This window comes from Pseudonaja textilis, chromosome 1 (assembly GCF_049901715.1).
Source record: "Pseudonaja textilis isolate UNSWEBS1 chromosome 1, rPseTex1.2, whole genome shotgun sequence".
Classification (NCBI taxonomy): Eukaryota; Metazoa; Chordata; class Lepidosauria; order Squamata; family Elapidae; genus Pseudonaja; species Pseudonaja textilis.
In genome coordinates this window covers 77536699-77548367 of record NC_141990.1, presented here as the reverse complement: position 1 = coordinate 77548367, position 11669 = coordinate 77536699, and the positions used below count along the sequence as shown (strand labels likewise).

Genomic DNA, 11669 nt, shown 5'->3' with positions numbered 1-11669 from the left:
TATAGTGAAAAAAGAGTAAGTAATCTATGGGAAATTGGGTGGGGAAGAGTAAATGGAATCTGAGATGCTAGCAAAGCAGACCCAGTCTGTGGAGACCTAGCAGGGCAGGATGGGGTGGGAGAAGCAATTGTGGGGAGCCCAGGGGAGCATGAGGTATCTCTGCTCCAGCACTAGACCTCACGTGCTGTTCCCCAGCCAGAGATACAGTACCTCATGTGCATTTAAAGACCTGCACATTTGATTAACAAATGTATTGGGGAAAGCAGGGAACGATCATGTTAATTTAATGTGGTTCAATCAAATGAATCTCCAGGTTATGAATGTAATTGGCAGACTCTATTACATCAGTAACTGGAGCATTACCTATATAATGTGAGGGAGAATCTCATGGAAGTCCTACCTTAGCAACACGCAACTCCCGTATCACACCACCCTGGCCATGCCCACCCAGTCACATGACCACCCAGACACATCTATCTACCCAGCCGGTTATTAGGGCAGAGAAGGGGTTGTTAAATTATTTGAATCTCACGACTGGAAGCAAAAATTACTATTCTTCAAATTGATGATCTTATTAAGTTGCACCCTGAAAGTAAAGGTGAAAAAGGAGGATGCTATGAAGATGCAGTTCAATCTGGAGCAATTGAAGACTAAATGAATTTTTATTTGCCTACTCCTGTGAAATTTTCTCAAGTCTGTATTAACTAATATGTTGATGAAAGCAAGCTGTCAGACTTCTGCATAACTATCAAATAAATAAAATGACCATATTGTATCTGTACGATAATGCAGAATGTAAAGGGGAGGAGGCTAGAGAAAACCTGAGGGTTTCAGTAGCTATAAAGTCAAATTACAGCCAAACACTTAGCTTTTGGTACATTTCTTATAAGTATTTTGCTACTGAGAATAATGCAGCAGAATACAAAAACCCTCCATTGTGTACATACGAACTGGTCATAGCTTTATGCTAGTATTGGAGCAGGTGGGGGAGTTATAATGTAATGGCTGTTTTTCTCAAAGGCAGAATGAAGTTATCTGCAGGGGTTAATATTAGGGTGGGTGTGAATGGTATGTAGAGGCTGCCTTCTGCTTCTCAAAGATTCAGTGCATCCCTTGTCTTCATTAGAAATCTGAGGTGAGAAGAAACCAAGTAGATTGTTGAAGAAAGTTCTACGTATTTAAACTGACAGCAGGATGCTTAGATATGGCCTAGTATCAATAGGCATTGTCTAAAATTGTTTATTACTTACTCAAAGATGAGTCATGTTACAAATTGTTATAAAATCAAAGAAAAGTTTCCTTTATCTTTCTACACACATAGCTATGCCCATTCCTCCTCCTATACATAAAGCTGCAACTCCTCGTTTTCCACCTGTTCATTCTAGCGAGTGCAGAAGTGTAACAAGGATTCGACAACCAGAGGCTCCAAGAGGGTGGCCAAGAGCAACAGCCCCACCTTCAATGTTAACCTGCCAAAATAAATAACACATCAGAAGCATATGTTAAATCAAATGTAGAAGTCTTCCTTCCCTATTCCTTGTGTGTCCACGCAAATTTCTTCTATAATCACTCTTCGCCAATAAGTAATTGTAATATGTTTTTACATTTAACAAGAAGATTTTTTAAATAAAAGTGAGCATAATTTTCTGAAAGGCTCTGGATCATAGCAGAGAGAAAGATAAGCTTTTAGTCACTGAAGTATCAATCTGCACTAGACCATCCATATAGTTTGTCAAATTTCCCAAAATAAATGTCCTGCAATTTATTTCAGATGACTATTTTGAATGTTACCCTTCCCATCCCACCTAGAAAATATTGCATGTTAGCATCAAACAAAATATATTTCAGTGCTCTATTCATCTGGAGCAGCATATGTATTCCAGGCTATAAGTAAACATATTGGCAGTATTTGGGGTATTGTGATTTTATGGCAATGTTAAATATACCTTTTCTGGCTTCAGTTTTAGTTCCTTTATTATTATGATAGGTATGATAGCAAAAGCTTCATTAATTTCATACAGATCCAATTGATCCAATGTCCAATCAGCTTTTTCCACCTGCAAGCGATCAACAAGTTCATTCAGTTAACATGGTTAAAAATCATGGCTGAATTCTGTTAGGAAATAATGAGTTAGAAAAAATATAATTATTTGTAATACTTAGAAATAAATGATGCTCTGTTACAAATACAGTGTTTGTTTTTAATAAATAATTCAATGCTCCAATGCTCCAATTTATGGTGCTAAAATAAACTCTAATCAGGAATTTAAATACACATAAGGGGTAGGGCATACAATTCCAATATCTCCACTGATGCTGCACTTATCCCCTCCTATAGGTACAATAAAAAGGCACAATTCAATTAACTTTTGAGAATTCAATCTTCACTAATGATCAATGGACTTGTTTTCTTTCCACAAAAGCATGTGCACGTAGCATGTGCACAAGGGCATACACCAACACAAGCGCACATTTAATATCCAGAAAAATTACACAGAAAAATTCACTAATGTGGAGAGTTAATGAAACATTTATTAGCAAAGCTACCATAATTCAAAAGGATTGGAACAGGTTATACGTATTATCTGAATATACTATGCTTAAAAAAACAGTTTGATTTTCAGAATTAACACATAAATTCAGTGTAATGGACCCTGTTCCCTACTTACTTTTCTTATCATTGTGATGAGTGCTGTTGCCATAACTGAAGGCTCAGTACCAACTTGAGCCAAAGACACAATCTGTGCCAAAGGAATGAGATTTCATTTAACTACTTCTGATTTTTTCATAAGAATGACAGCAGCGGCACCATCATTTATACCTGAAGAGAAAAACAACTAAACTTAGCTTTAAAGTATCTAGCAAAGCTTGATATTTTTCTAAATACATCAGTTTCACCAGGCTTTATCTTCACCAATATGTCTATCATAAAGCAGTAATTTCCAGTGAAATGTTTTCAGTTTTGGCCAGGATGAGGTATAATAAAAAAGAAATTTATCCTGGAAAAGATCTAAGATCTGCTCCCTTAAGCTAACATGATTTACCTCTGAAAAAAACTTTTTAGGTTAGATATATAGATGCTTTTTTAAAAGTGCAAAGTTCTTATTTAATTAAAGAATATATAGTACCAGAATCAAGACTTGGAATTGTAGTTAATGATCAGTAACATGGTTTCCTCTTCTTCTCCTTCTTCTTCCTCCTCCTCCTCCTCTTCTTCTTCTGTGACCCATCATGAGTGAGGTGGACTTAGCATTAGATATAATTTTGAAAGATTTTTTGGGTATTTTTCTTTAGTTTCATGTACTTTCTATCTGGTCCTTTGAATTCTTTGTCTAAGATCTTACTCACACAACACCACACTCCAGTAATTCATGTTTCTTTCACTAAATCCAAACTGTACCAATTGAATCAGAAAAATGTCCCCGCTCTCCTTATCTTCATCCTTAACAAAATCAGATTGCTAAAACTGAAACAGATCCGATTTTACGGCTCATCTTTAAATTGCTCAACAAAACAACCTGAGGCATTTGCTGCAGTCACAGTTCCTGTCCCATCAGTTATGAAGCAATGTTTCATCTTTGCCACAGTTTCTAGGTTGCACCCATGCCAAGGATGTTCACCAGCTTTAACTTCTGTGGGGCCTGTCAAAAACAAGTATTTCAGCAGCAGCCATTTTAAACTTAGTGCAAAAAAGGAAAGGTCTACTTCACATGCTTTTTCAACAAAGATATGCACTCCCCTTACCGATGATATTTAACATCTGATAAACTGTCAAGATATATAAGGATATGTATATGTTGGAAATGTAATCAGCCTGAAGGTACCATTTTTATTATCTGGTAGAAATGTAAAAAGTCTAAAAAATACAAGGATCAGATATGTACCTTATTCAGAGAATTCTTAGAACGCACAATTGAAACCAGAGATTTTTCTTTTAGGCTTGATGGATACATTCCCCCCCCCCCCCATGGGTCTGTTTTTATTTATGATAATATCAGGAAAACACTTGTATGCCACAGGGATGGAAGGACATACAGATATCGGCAACGGAAGAACTGATGGTCAAATGAATAGAGTTTGTGGAGATGACAAAACAAAGCAAACACTTTAATTTGTTTCTACTTGAAAATCATTTTTGGGCTTTTTGCTTGAAACCAAGACAAATTAAACTTTGACTTTGGCATTTGATGATTAGAACTGTTCATGATCATGGTGTGATACTGTTAGTCTTGAAGTTAAGAGGTTACAGTATGTCACATTTGTACCTCAACCAAAGAAAATGGGTAGTTAATTTTTTTAAATATGCTTCTCCTTTCCTTTAACTCCTAACCTCATTCCCTTGACTTTTTCTTTTGTTTTTTTATTTCTTACATTTTATTCTTTGTTGAAACTTAATAAAGTTTCATTTTTTTTAAATGCACTGCCCTTCAACTGAGCCTTGTAGACGGGTCATCTGCAGTAGCATTTTACCCTGGAACTCTAATGTCCAGTCCATGAGCTATGTAGTATGTGCTTCTTGTTATTAAAAATGGTAACATTATACTTATTTCTCCCTTAATATGACAAAGACTAGTAGCCAACTTTTCAAGGACTGCAATTTCCCACACTGCTTAGTTACATATATACTAGCCAGGGGATTCAGTTTTTTTTATCAACCCATTCTGTGGGCATGGCTTAGTTGGTGGGTATGGCTTGGTAGTCATGTGACTGGGTGGGAATGGCCAACTCGACATCACTCATGTCAAGGGGCGCTTCTGGCCTGGCCTCTCATGACAGTGGGGATGCTGCAATGGTCATAAGTTTGAAAAATGGTCATAAATCATTTTTTTTCAGTGCCATTGTAACTTTGAATGGTCACTAAATGAACTATTGTAAGTCAAGGATTACCTGTACAAAAATACAAAAAGCTTCTTTGCTTGCAAACAGCTGCCCTATATACCAATCATTAGATTAAAAATAGCTGCAAGCCAGGGTTACAGATCAGCCAGGGCGCCAGAACACCTTGAGGAATGAAAATAGCTAAAATGCAGTGATAACTATCAAGCAGCAACTCTTGCTCATAAAGTGAAACCCTTTAGCAGAGAGGTCATTTAAGCTCTCCAAAAAAACCACACCCAGGAAAAGCAATCCTTAGATCCATTTGCACCACTTAAAACTGATCTCACTCACCTCACAAGATATCCTAAGGAAATCATCCAGATTTAAGGAAAGGTCACATGCCCCCCAGAAAGGCAATAAAAAAAAATCAGTGCCAAGCTTGCACCCTGCCTCTTGGAAGTATACCCCAAAAGGACAGTGCCAGGTAGTACTAAAGCAGTGAGAAAGACCCTCTCCCTAGATAGAAAAAGAAACCATGAGGCAGGAAAAAGATTCAAACACAATACAAATAATTAAATCACAACAGTAGCTGTTGCTTGTTGAAGCTGAATAGGGAAAATTATCCCATCAATAAACACAGGATTAAACTTCACCAAGCACAGAATTAACCTTCACCAAAAATCAGTTTTAGACCAAAACTCAGAAAGAGTATGTAAACTCACGTTTGAATGTCAATCTTTCTAGATAGCCAAGAAGCCTTACTGAATGTCACTCATCTTGGTTCCCTGTCACTAAAAGCTTTGCTTCATAATTCAATTATTTCTTCAAAGTGCCGATTGTCCAGGGAAGTATTTCCTCCCAATAGCAGTGTAAAAATCTTAAAACAACCCTTCCCCCTTAAGAAAGCCTCAGAAGCTCCAGAGACAGGAAGTCTAGGCCCATGATGGCAAACCTATGGCACACGTGCCACAGGTGGCACGCAGAACCATTTATGCTGGCATGCGAGCTGCAGGCAAACTTACCTCACTGCGCATGTGCATGCCTCACAGCTGATTTTTGGCCCGTTTGAGGCCTTTTTTGGCCTTTGGGCTTAAGGAAGGCTTCTGCAAGCTTTGCAGGCCGAAAACTAGCCCTGTTTAGTCACTTCCAGTATTTTTGGAAAAACAGAAAGTGATGAAATGGGGCTAGTTTTCAGCCTGCAAAGCTTGCAGAAGCCTGCAGAAGCCTTCCTCAAGGCTTTGGGAGGCTGAAAAAGGCCTCAAGCTGGCTGAAAATCAGCTGTGAAGTGCAGTGCAGGTAAGGGGACATTGGGGGTGTGTGTGGATTGTGCGTGCATATGTGGGGGGCCACATTGCCTTCTGGGTGCTGGCACGTGAGCACGAGCGTGCAAGCACGCGCACAATTTTTGGCACAGGAGCCCAAAAAGGTTAGCCACCACTGGTCTAGGCTGTCTGCCAAGAATGTAATAAGGGTGGAAAAAAACAAAAGGAGATTGCTTCTAACTACCGGTACTCCAAACTGCTTAGAAAATTAACAAGGGGTTCTGAACTGCTTAGAAAGTTAACAAGGGGGTCTATAGAACTGGATAGAACCAGTAGAATCCCACCGATTCTAGCCTAGAAGTGTTAAAGTGAGTTCATATATTAAGCCATAGAGTTCTACATTGGGATTTAAATACAGCATGAACCCAATCTAAGTGTTTTGGTTGATTTTGGGTTAGCGTAAAGTCCGTCTGCTGAGATTTATTCAACAAATCACTATTAAACATACTATAGCATAGAAAAATATATTAAAGGCATAATAAGGTTCCAAAAATTTATTTAGTATGTTTTGAAATTAACTCACAAGAAATTTTAAAATTCAGTGGGATTATTCTTTAAATTACTATTAAATTAATACAATATTTTTTTTAAAAAAATGTGTTATTGAAACAGGAAGATACTCTAGTTCAATCTATTAACCACTTTAAAACTGACATTCTGCCAACAATGAATTTTAAATGGCATTCTTTCCAGATCTGTAATTATATTTCTCTTTTCAACTGGCAACGGAAGAACTGATGATGAAATGGAGATGACAAAACACTTCGATCAAAGAAAAGATTCTTATGTATCTTTATTTCTACTTGGAAACCACTTTTGGACATTTTTTCTTGAATCCAAGACAAATGAAACTTTGATTTTGGCATTTGACGATCAGAACTATTTTATGATTAGAGAAATACTGTGTGTTACTTTTAGTCTAGGAGTAAAAAGTTACAGTATGTCACATTTGTACCTCTACCAAAGAAAGTGGAAAGTTTATACACACACACACACACACACACACACACACACACACACACACACACACACAGACAGACAGACAGACAGACAGACAGACATATATCCTTTTCTGCCCTCCTAACCTTGTTCTCTTGACTTTTTCTTTTCTACTTCTTTATTTTTCTCTTTCTTACATTTAATTCTTTGTTGAAACTTTAAGTTTTATTTTTAAAAAATGCACTGCCCTTCAACTGAGTGTTGTAGAGGGGTCATCTGCAGTAGCATTTTATCCTGGAACTCTAATGTCCAGTTCACAAGCTATGTACCATATGCTTCGTTATTAAAAATGGTAACATTATATTTATTTCTCCCTTTGTATGACAATGTCTTATTAGTTACCTTTTCAGAGACTGCAATTTCCCACACTCCTTAATTATGTGTGTTCTAGCCTAGGAGTGATAAACTGAGTTCATATATTAAGCCATACAGTTTATCAACTAACATCAACTAAACAACACAGATTGGACTCATGCTGTATTTAAATCCCAATGTAGAGCTCTGTGGCTTAATATATGAATTCAGTTGATCACTTCTAGTAATGTGGAAAAGTACAGCATGAACCCAATCTGTGTTGTTTAGCTGATTAAAGTCATAAGAAGGTTCAAAAAATTGATTTAGTATGTCTTGGAATTAACTCACAAAAAATTTTAAAATTCAGTGGGATTATTTTTTAAATTACTATTAAATTAATAATTATTTTAAAAAACCATTGTTACTGAAACAGGAAGAAACTTTGGTTCAATTTATGAACCAGTTCAAAACTGACATTGTGGCAGCAGTGAATGATAGATGATATTCTTTCCAGACCTGTAATTATACTTCTTTCAAAGTCTAGATGTTTATAATTGGCAGCACAAAATGGTTACATTCACAATTTTATCTTCATCTAGCAGTAAAGACTAACTCTTACTAAGTGCCTCTCCCTTCCCAATACACCAATTATTTTAACACATTAGGGAGGAGGAATTGAAGCAAATAAAATGAATACAAAGATGAATCATTATAGTTAGAAATAGGTCCCAGCCACTTGTCCAGTATGTCAAACTGTTCACTGACCTCTTCTAGAAGGCACAACAACAGGTACAATCTCTTTATCAAAATATCCTCACTTCTGGGCATTTTCAGCCTTGTTCTGAGACATTACAGTCTGTTGGTCTTGTTCTCTTCGAGTAACCTTCCATTGTTTGGCCACATTTTCAGCTGAAACAATTAAAAAATGCAGTAGATACTCTAATCACTATGCATCACAATTTAGTTACTATATATTTATTACATTGATTATACTGAGTCTTCTAATACTGATAAGAGAATGCATCGTTTTCAGCATGTAATGTTCCACATTTGCACCAGTTTTGAATTGGGCTTTATTGGAAATTTACTTCCATTGAATAAATGAGTACGCAACACTACAGGCAAAGAAATATAATTTTGAAGTCCTGTGAGGTTGATCCTACTTGATTAGCTGATTAGGATAGAAGAAGCTATTAAAAATCAACTGAGCAAGAGGTGCGAATGACTGCAAAGTGGAGGATCCCTTTGAGGATTATTTATTTTATAACACAGCATTTATTACATGGCATATATACTATACATTAAATATAAGTAAAAGTTTACAATCGATGCAATTATACTGATTATATAAATAAACTGTAGTTATTTATTACTATTACTACTAAATAGGGGTTCTTTATCTTTACTTTTTTTCCTAGATCATACATGCATGGACATAGCAATAGCAGTAAGACTTATGTATACCACTTCATAGTGCTTTACAACCCGTTCTAAGCGGTTTACAGAGTCAGCATATTGCCCCCAACAATCTGAGTCCTCATTTTACCGACCTCAAAAGGATGGAAGGCTGAGTCAACTTTGAGATGGTCAGGATCGAATTGCTGAACTGTTAGCAGCTGGCAGTCAGCAAAAGTAGCCTGCAGCACTGCGCCACCATAGCTCTTATGTAGGTATTTCCATGCTTTTGCAGCGTTTGGGTACAGGGATTCTTTTAATTACAGCTGGCAAACTCAGTATTCTTCCTCCCATCCTTATAATTCTTGCATTCTGTCCACTCTTTCTTTTTCTATGAAATAAAGCCGGGACACATGTGATGACCCAGGGTAGAATACAAAATAAACACAGTCACAAAAAACAAGTGAAGCCCCTTTTATTCCATCACTTTGCTTCAAAGCTCCAAATATCCTTGACTGGAGACAAAAAAACTCCCACACAAGCAGTTACAAGAAGGAGGAAATGCCGTTTAAATTATAAAGAGTAAAAAACAACACAAACCAGGCAAGATAAGGGATGGAGGACATCCACAGATAACAGAACACATACTGGGAAGGATGCCAAACTCAAAGAGGAGTTGCTTTCTGTCAACTCTTCCTTTTTCTATGAAATAAAGCCGGGACCACACTTTCATCCAATCTCCTTGTAAATGCTATTTTCACATGGCTTACCTATAATACCCATGTGATAACAGTGGAAAGCATCTGTCAAGCCATCTACAATAATAGTGCCTTGCAAAGAGGTTTCCCCCATCTTCACCCCACCACGCAGATGAATGACATGAGGAGCCTGGGGGAAAATATTTTAACACATTCAGAACATTAAAAGCAAGTTTCTTTCAAAGTGGATGGAAATAATCTCTGGGGTGCCCATTCTCACTGTATGTGTTCTGACCCAACCTGGTTCCAAGAGAGCAAACACAAGACAAAGGCAGCAGCCCCCACCTTTTAAGGTTTCATTTACAAATTCTGTTTCTTCACAGATAAAAGGCTGCTTCCAACTAATTAGCTCCAACAAGAAAGAGCCTTGCCAAGTTGTTTTTCAAGGCTGCCAAAAACCCACGGATAAGAAATAGTTTACAAGAGTTTTCAAAATACTATAATGTCCACGAGGCTGAGCTTCAGAGCATCTTTGCCTTCTGCAAAGAACGCTTCTTCACACCTGGCTTTTATCCTCTTGGGGGAGAGGCTATTACCTTGCAGCCTTAATCCCGAGTCGCCCATGCTGCTGTAACTGCTCTCTCCTATGAGCAATCCTGCGTGCACGTGCACTTGGCACAGGCTCCTCGGGAACCTCATCATCACTGCTACTAGCCCCCACAATCTCTGAAGGCAGCTATCCACTCCCTAATGGTCCTGGCCCCTCATCTGAGTCCTCGCTCTCCTCCACCGTCCGCACCTACTGCTAGCTAACCACAACCGTATGACCTTTCTGTTCATCGGCTATAAGTACAGTACATTATCGATCACAGGCCGCTGATGGCGAAGATCAGGATCAGCAAGCCCAAGACCAAGATTGACAAAAGGAACGTAGACCAGCCACGAATCAAGTGGTGGAACCAGAAGAAGATGGCGGGACCCCTCATCAAACCGGAGCAGTTCCTGCAGATGGTCGACGGGCCACAGGAAGCGTGGTCCATGTTGAAGAGCACTGTTCACACTGCCGGCTGCCAACAGCTTGGTTGCACCAAGCCAGGACGGAGACGCATCGAACGAGATACATGGCTCTGGACACCGGAAGTACAAGATGCCGTACACCTGAAGAAACGGCTCTACAAGGCCTTTCTTCAGGACAAGACCAGCGAGAAGCTCTGCGAATATAAGGCGGCCAAAAAGGCAGCCAAGAAAGAAGTAGCGACAGCCAGAAGCTCCCACTACGATGACATCTATGAGAAGCTGAACACGCGAGAAGGCGAGAATGAGATCTACCGCCTAGCCAAAAGCAGACACAGGAAGACCCTGGACATTGACCAGTTTCATGGGATCAACGACGAAAGGGGAAATTTAATCGTGAACCCCAGAGACGCTGCCGAGAGGTGGCGGCAATACTTCGAGAAGATCTCCACTGAGGAGTTCCCACACCCACGAACCCGCGAGGTGACCCAGTTGAAGGCCCAGTCTCAGGCATTTATGCCAGCGAGGTCACCGACGCCATCAAGGCCATGAAAAGCGGTAAGGCAACAGGACCAGATGACATCCCTGCCGACTTCTGGAAAAAGGCACTACCGGGCTCGGCATTGTGGCTGTGCGAGCTGTTCAACAACATTGTCTCCACGGGAAAAGTGCCGCACGACTGGTACCGCAGTACCACTGTTCCGATCTGGAAGGGAAAGGGCAGCCCAGCGGACTGCTCCAACTACAGACCGATCAGGTTACTGTCACACACTATGAAGATCTTGAGCGTGTCCTTGATAAGCGCATTCGGGACATCGTCGACATCAGCATCAACCAGGCCGGATTTATCAAGAACTGCGGCACCACCAACGCCATCTTCGGTGTGCGGATGCTGATGGAGGCTCACAGAGAGAAGAAAATCCCGCTCCACACCGCCTTCCTGGACTTGGAAAAGGCCTTCGACCGAGTCCCGCACGATCTCATCTGGTACGCACTGCGAGATCACGGCGTGCCTGAGCTGCTCGTACAATGGGTCCAACTCCTATATAGATGTCACAAAAGCCGTGTAAAAGCGGCAGCTGGGATATCAGAGGAGTTTAATATCACCGTCGGCGTACACCAGGGCTCT

General features: G+C 39.5%; 1 pseudogene across 1 annotated transcript; it reads right to left on the bottom strand.

The window, feature by feature from the left end:
* Positions 1 to 1225: 1225 nt before the first annotated feature.
* Positions 1226 to 10228, bottom strand: LOC113439227 (acetyl-CoA acetyltransferase, cytosolic-like; annotated as a pseudogene). Its single transcript, XR_015745123.1, has 8 exons — positions 10221 to 10228; positions 9807 to 9816; positions 9599 to 9716; positions 8199 to 8342; positions 3519 to 3641; positions 2670 to 2821; positions 1947 to 2057; positions 1226 to 1469 (listed from the first exon to the last, which is right to left on the bottom strand). The product of XR_015745123.1 is annotated as an acetyl-CoA acetyltransferase, cytosolic-like (transcript).
* Positions 10229 to 11669: the final 1441 nt, after the last annotated feature.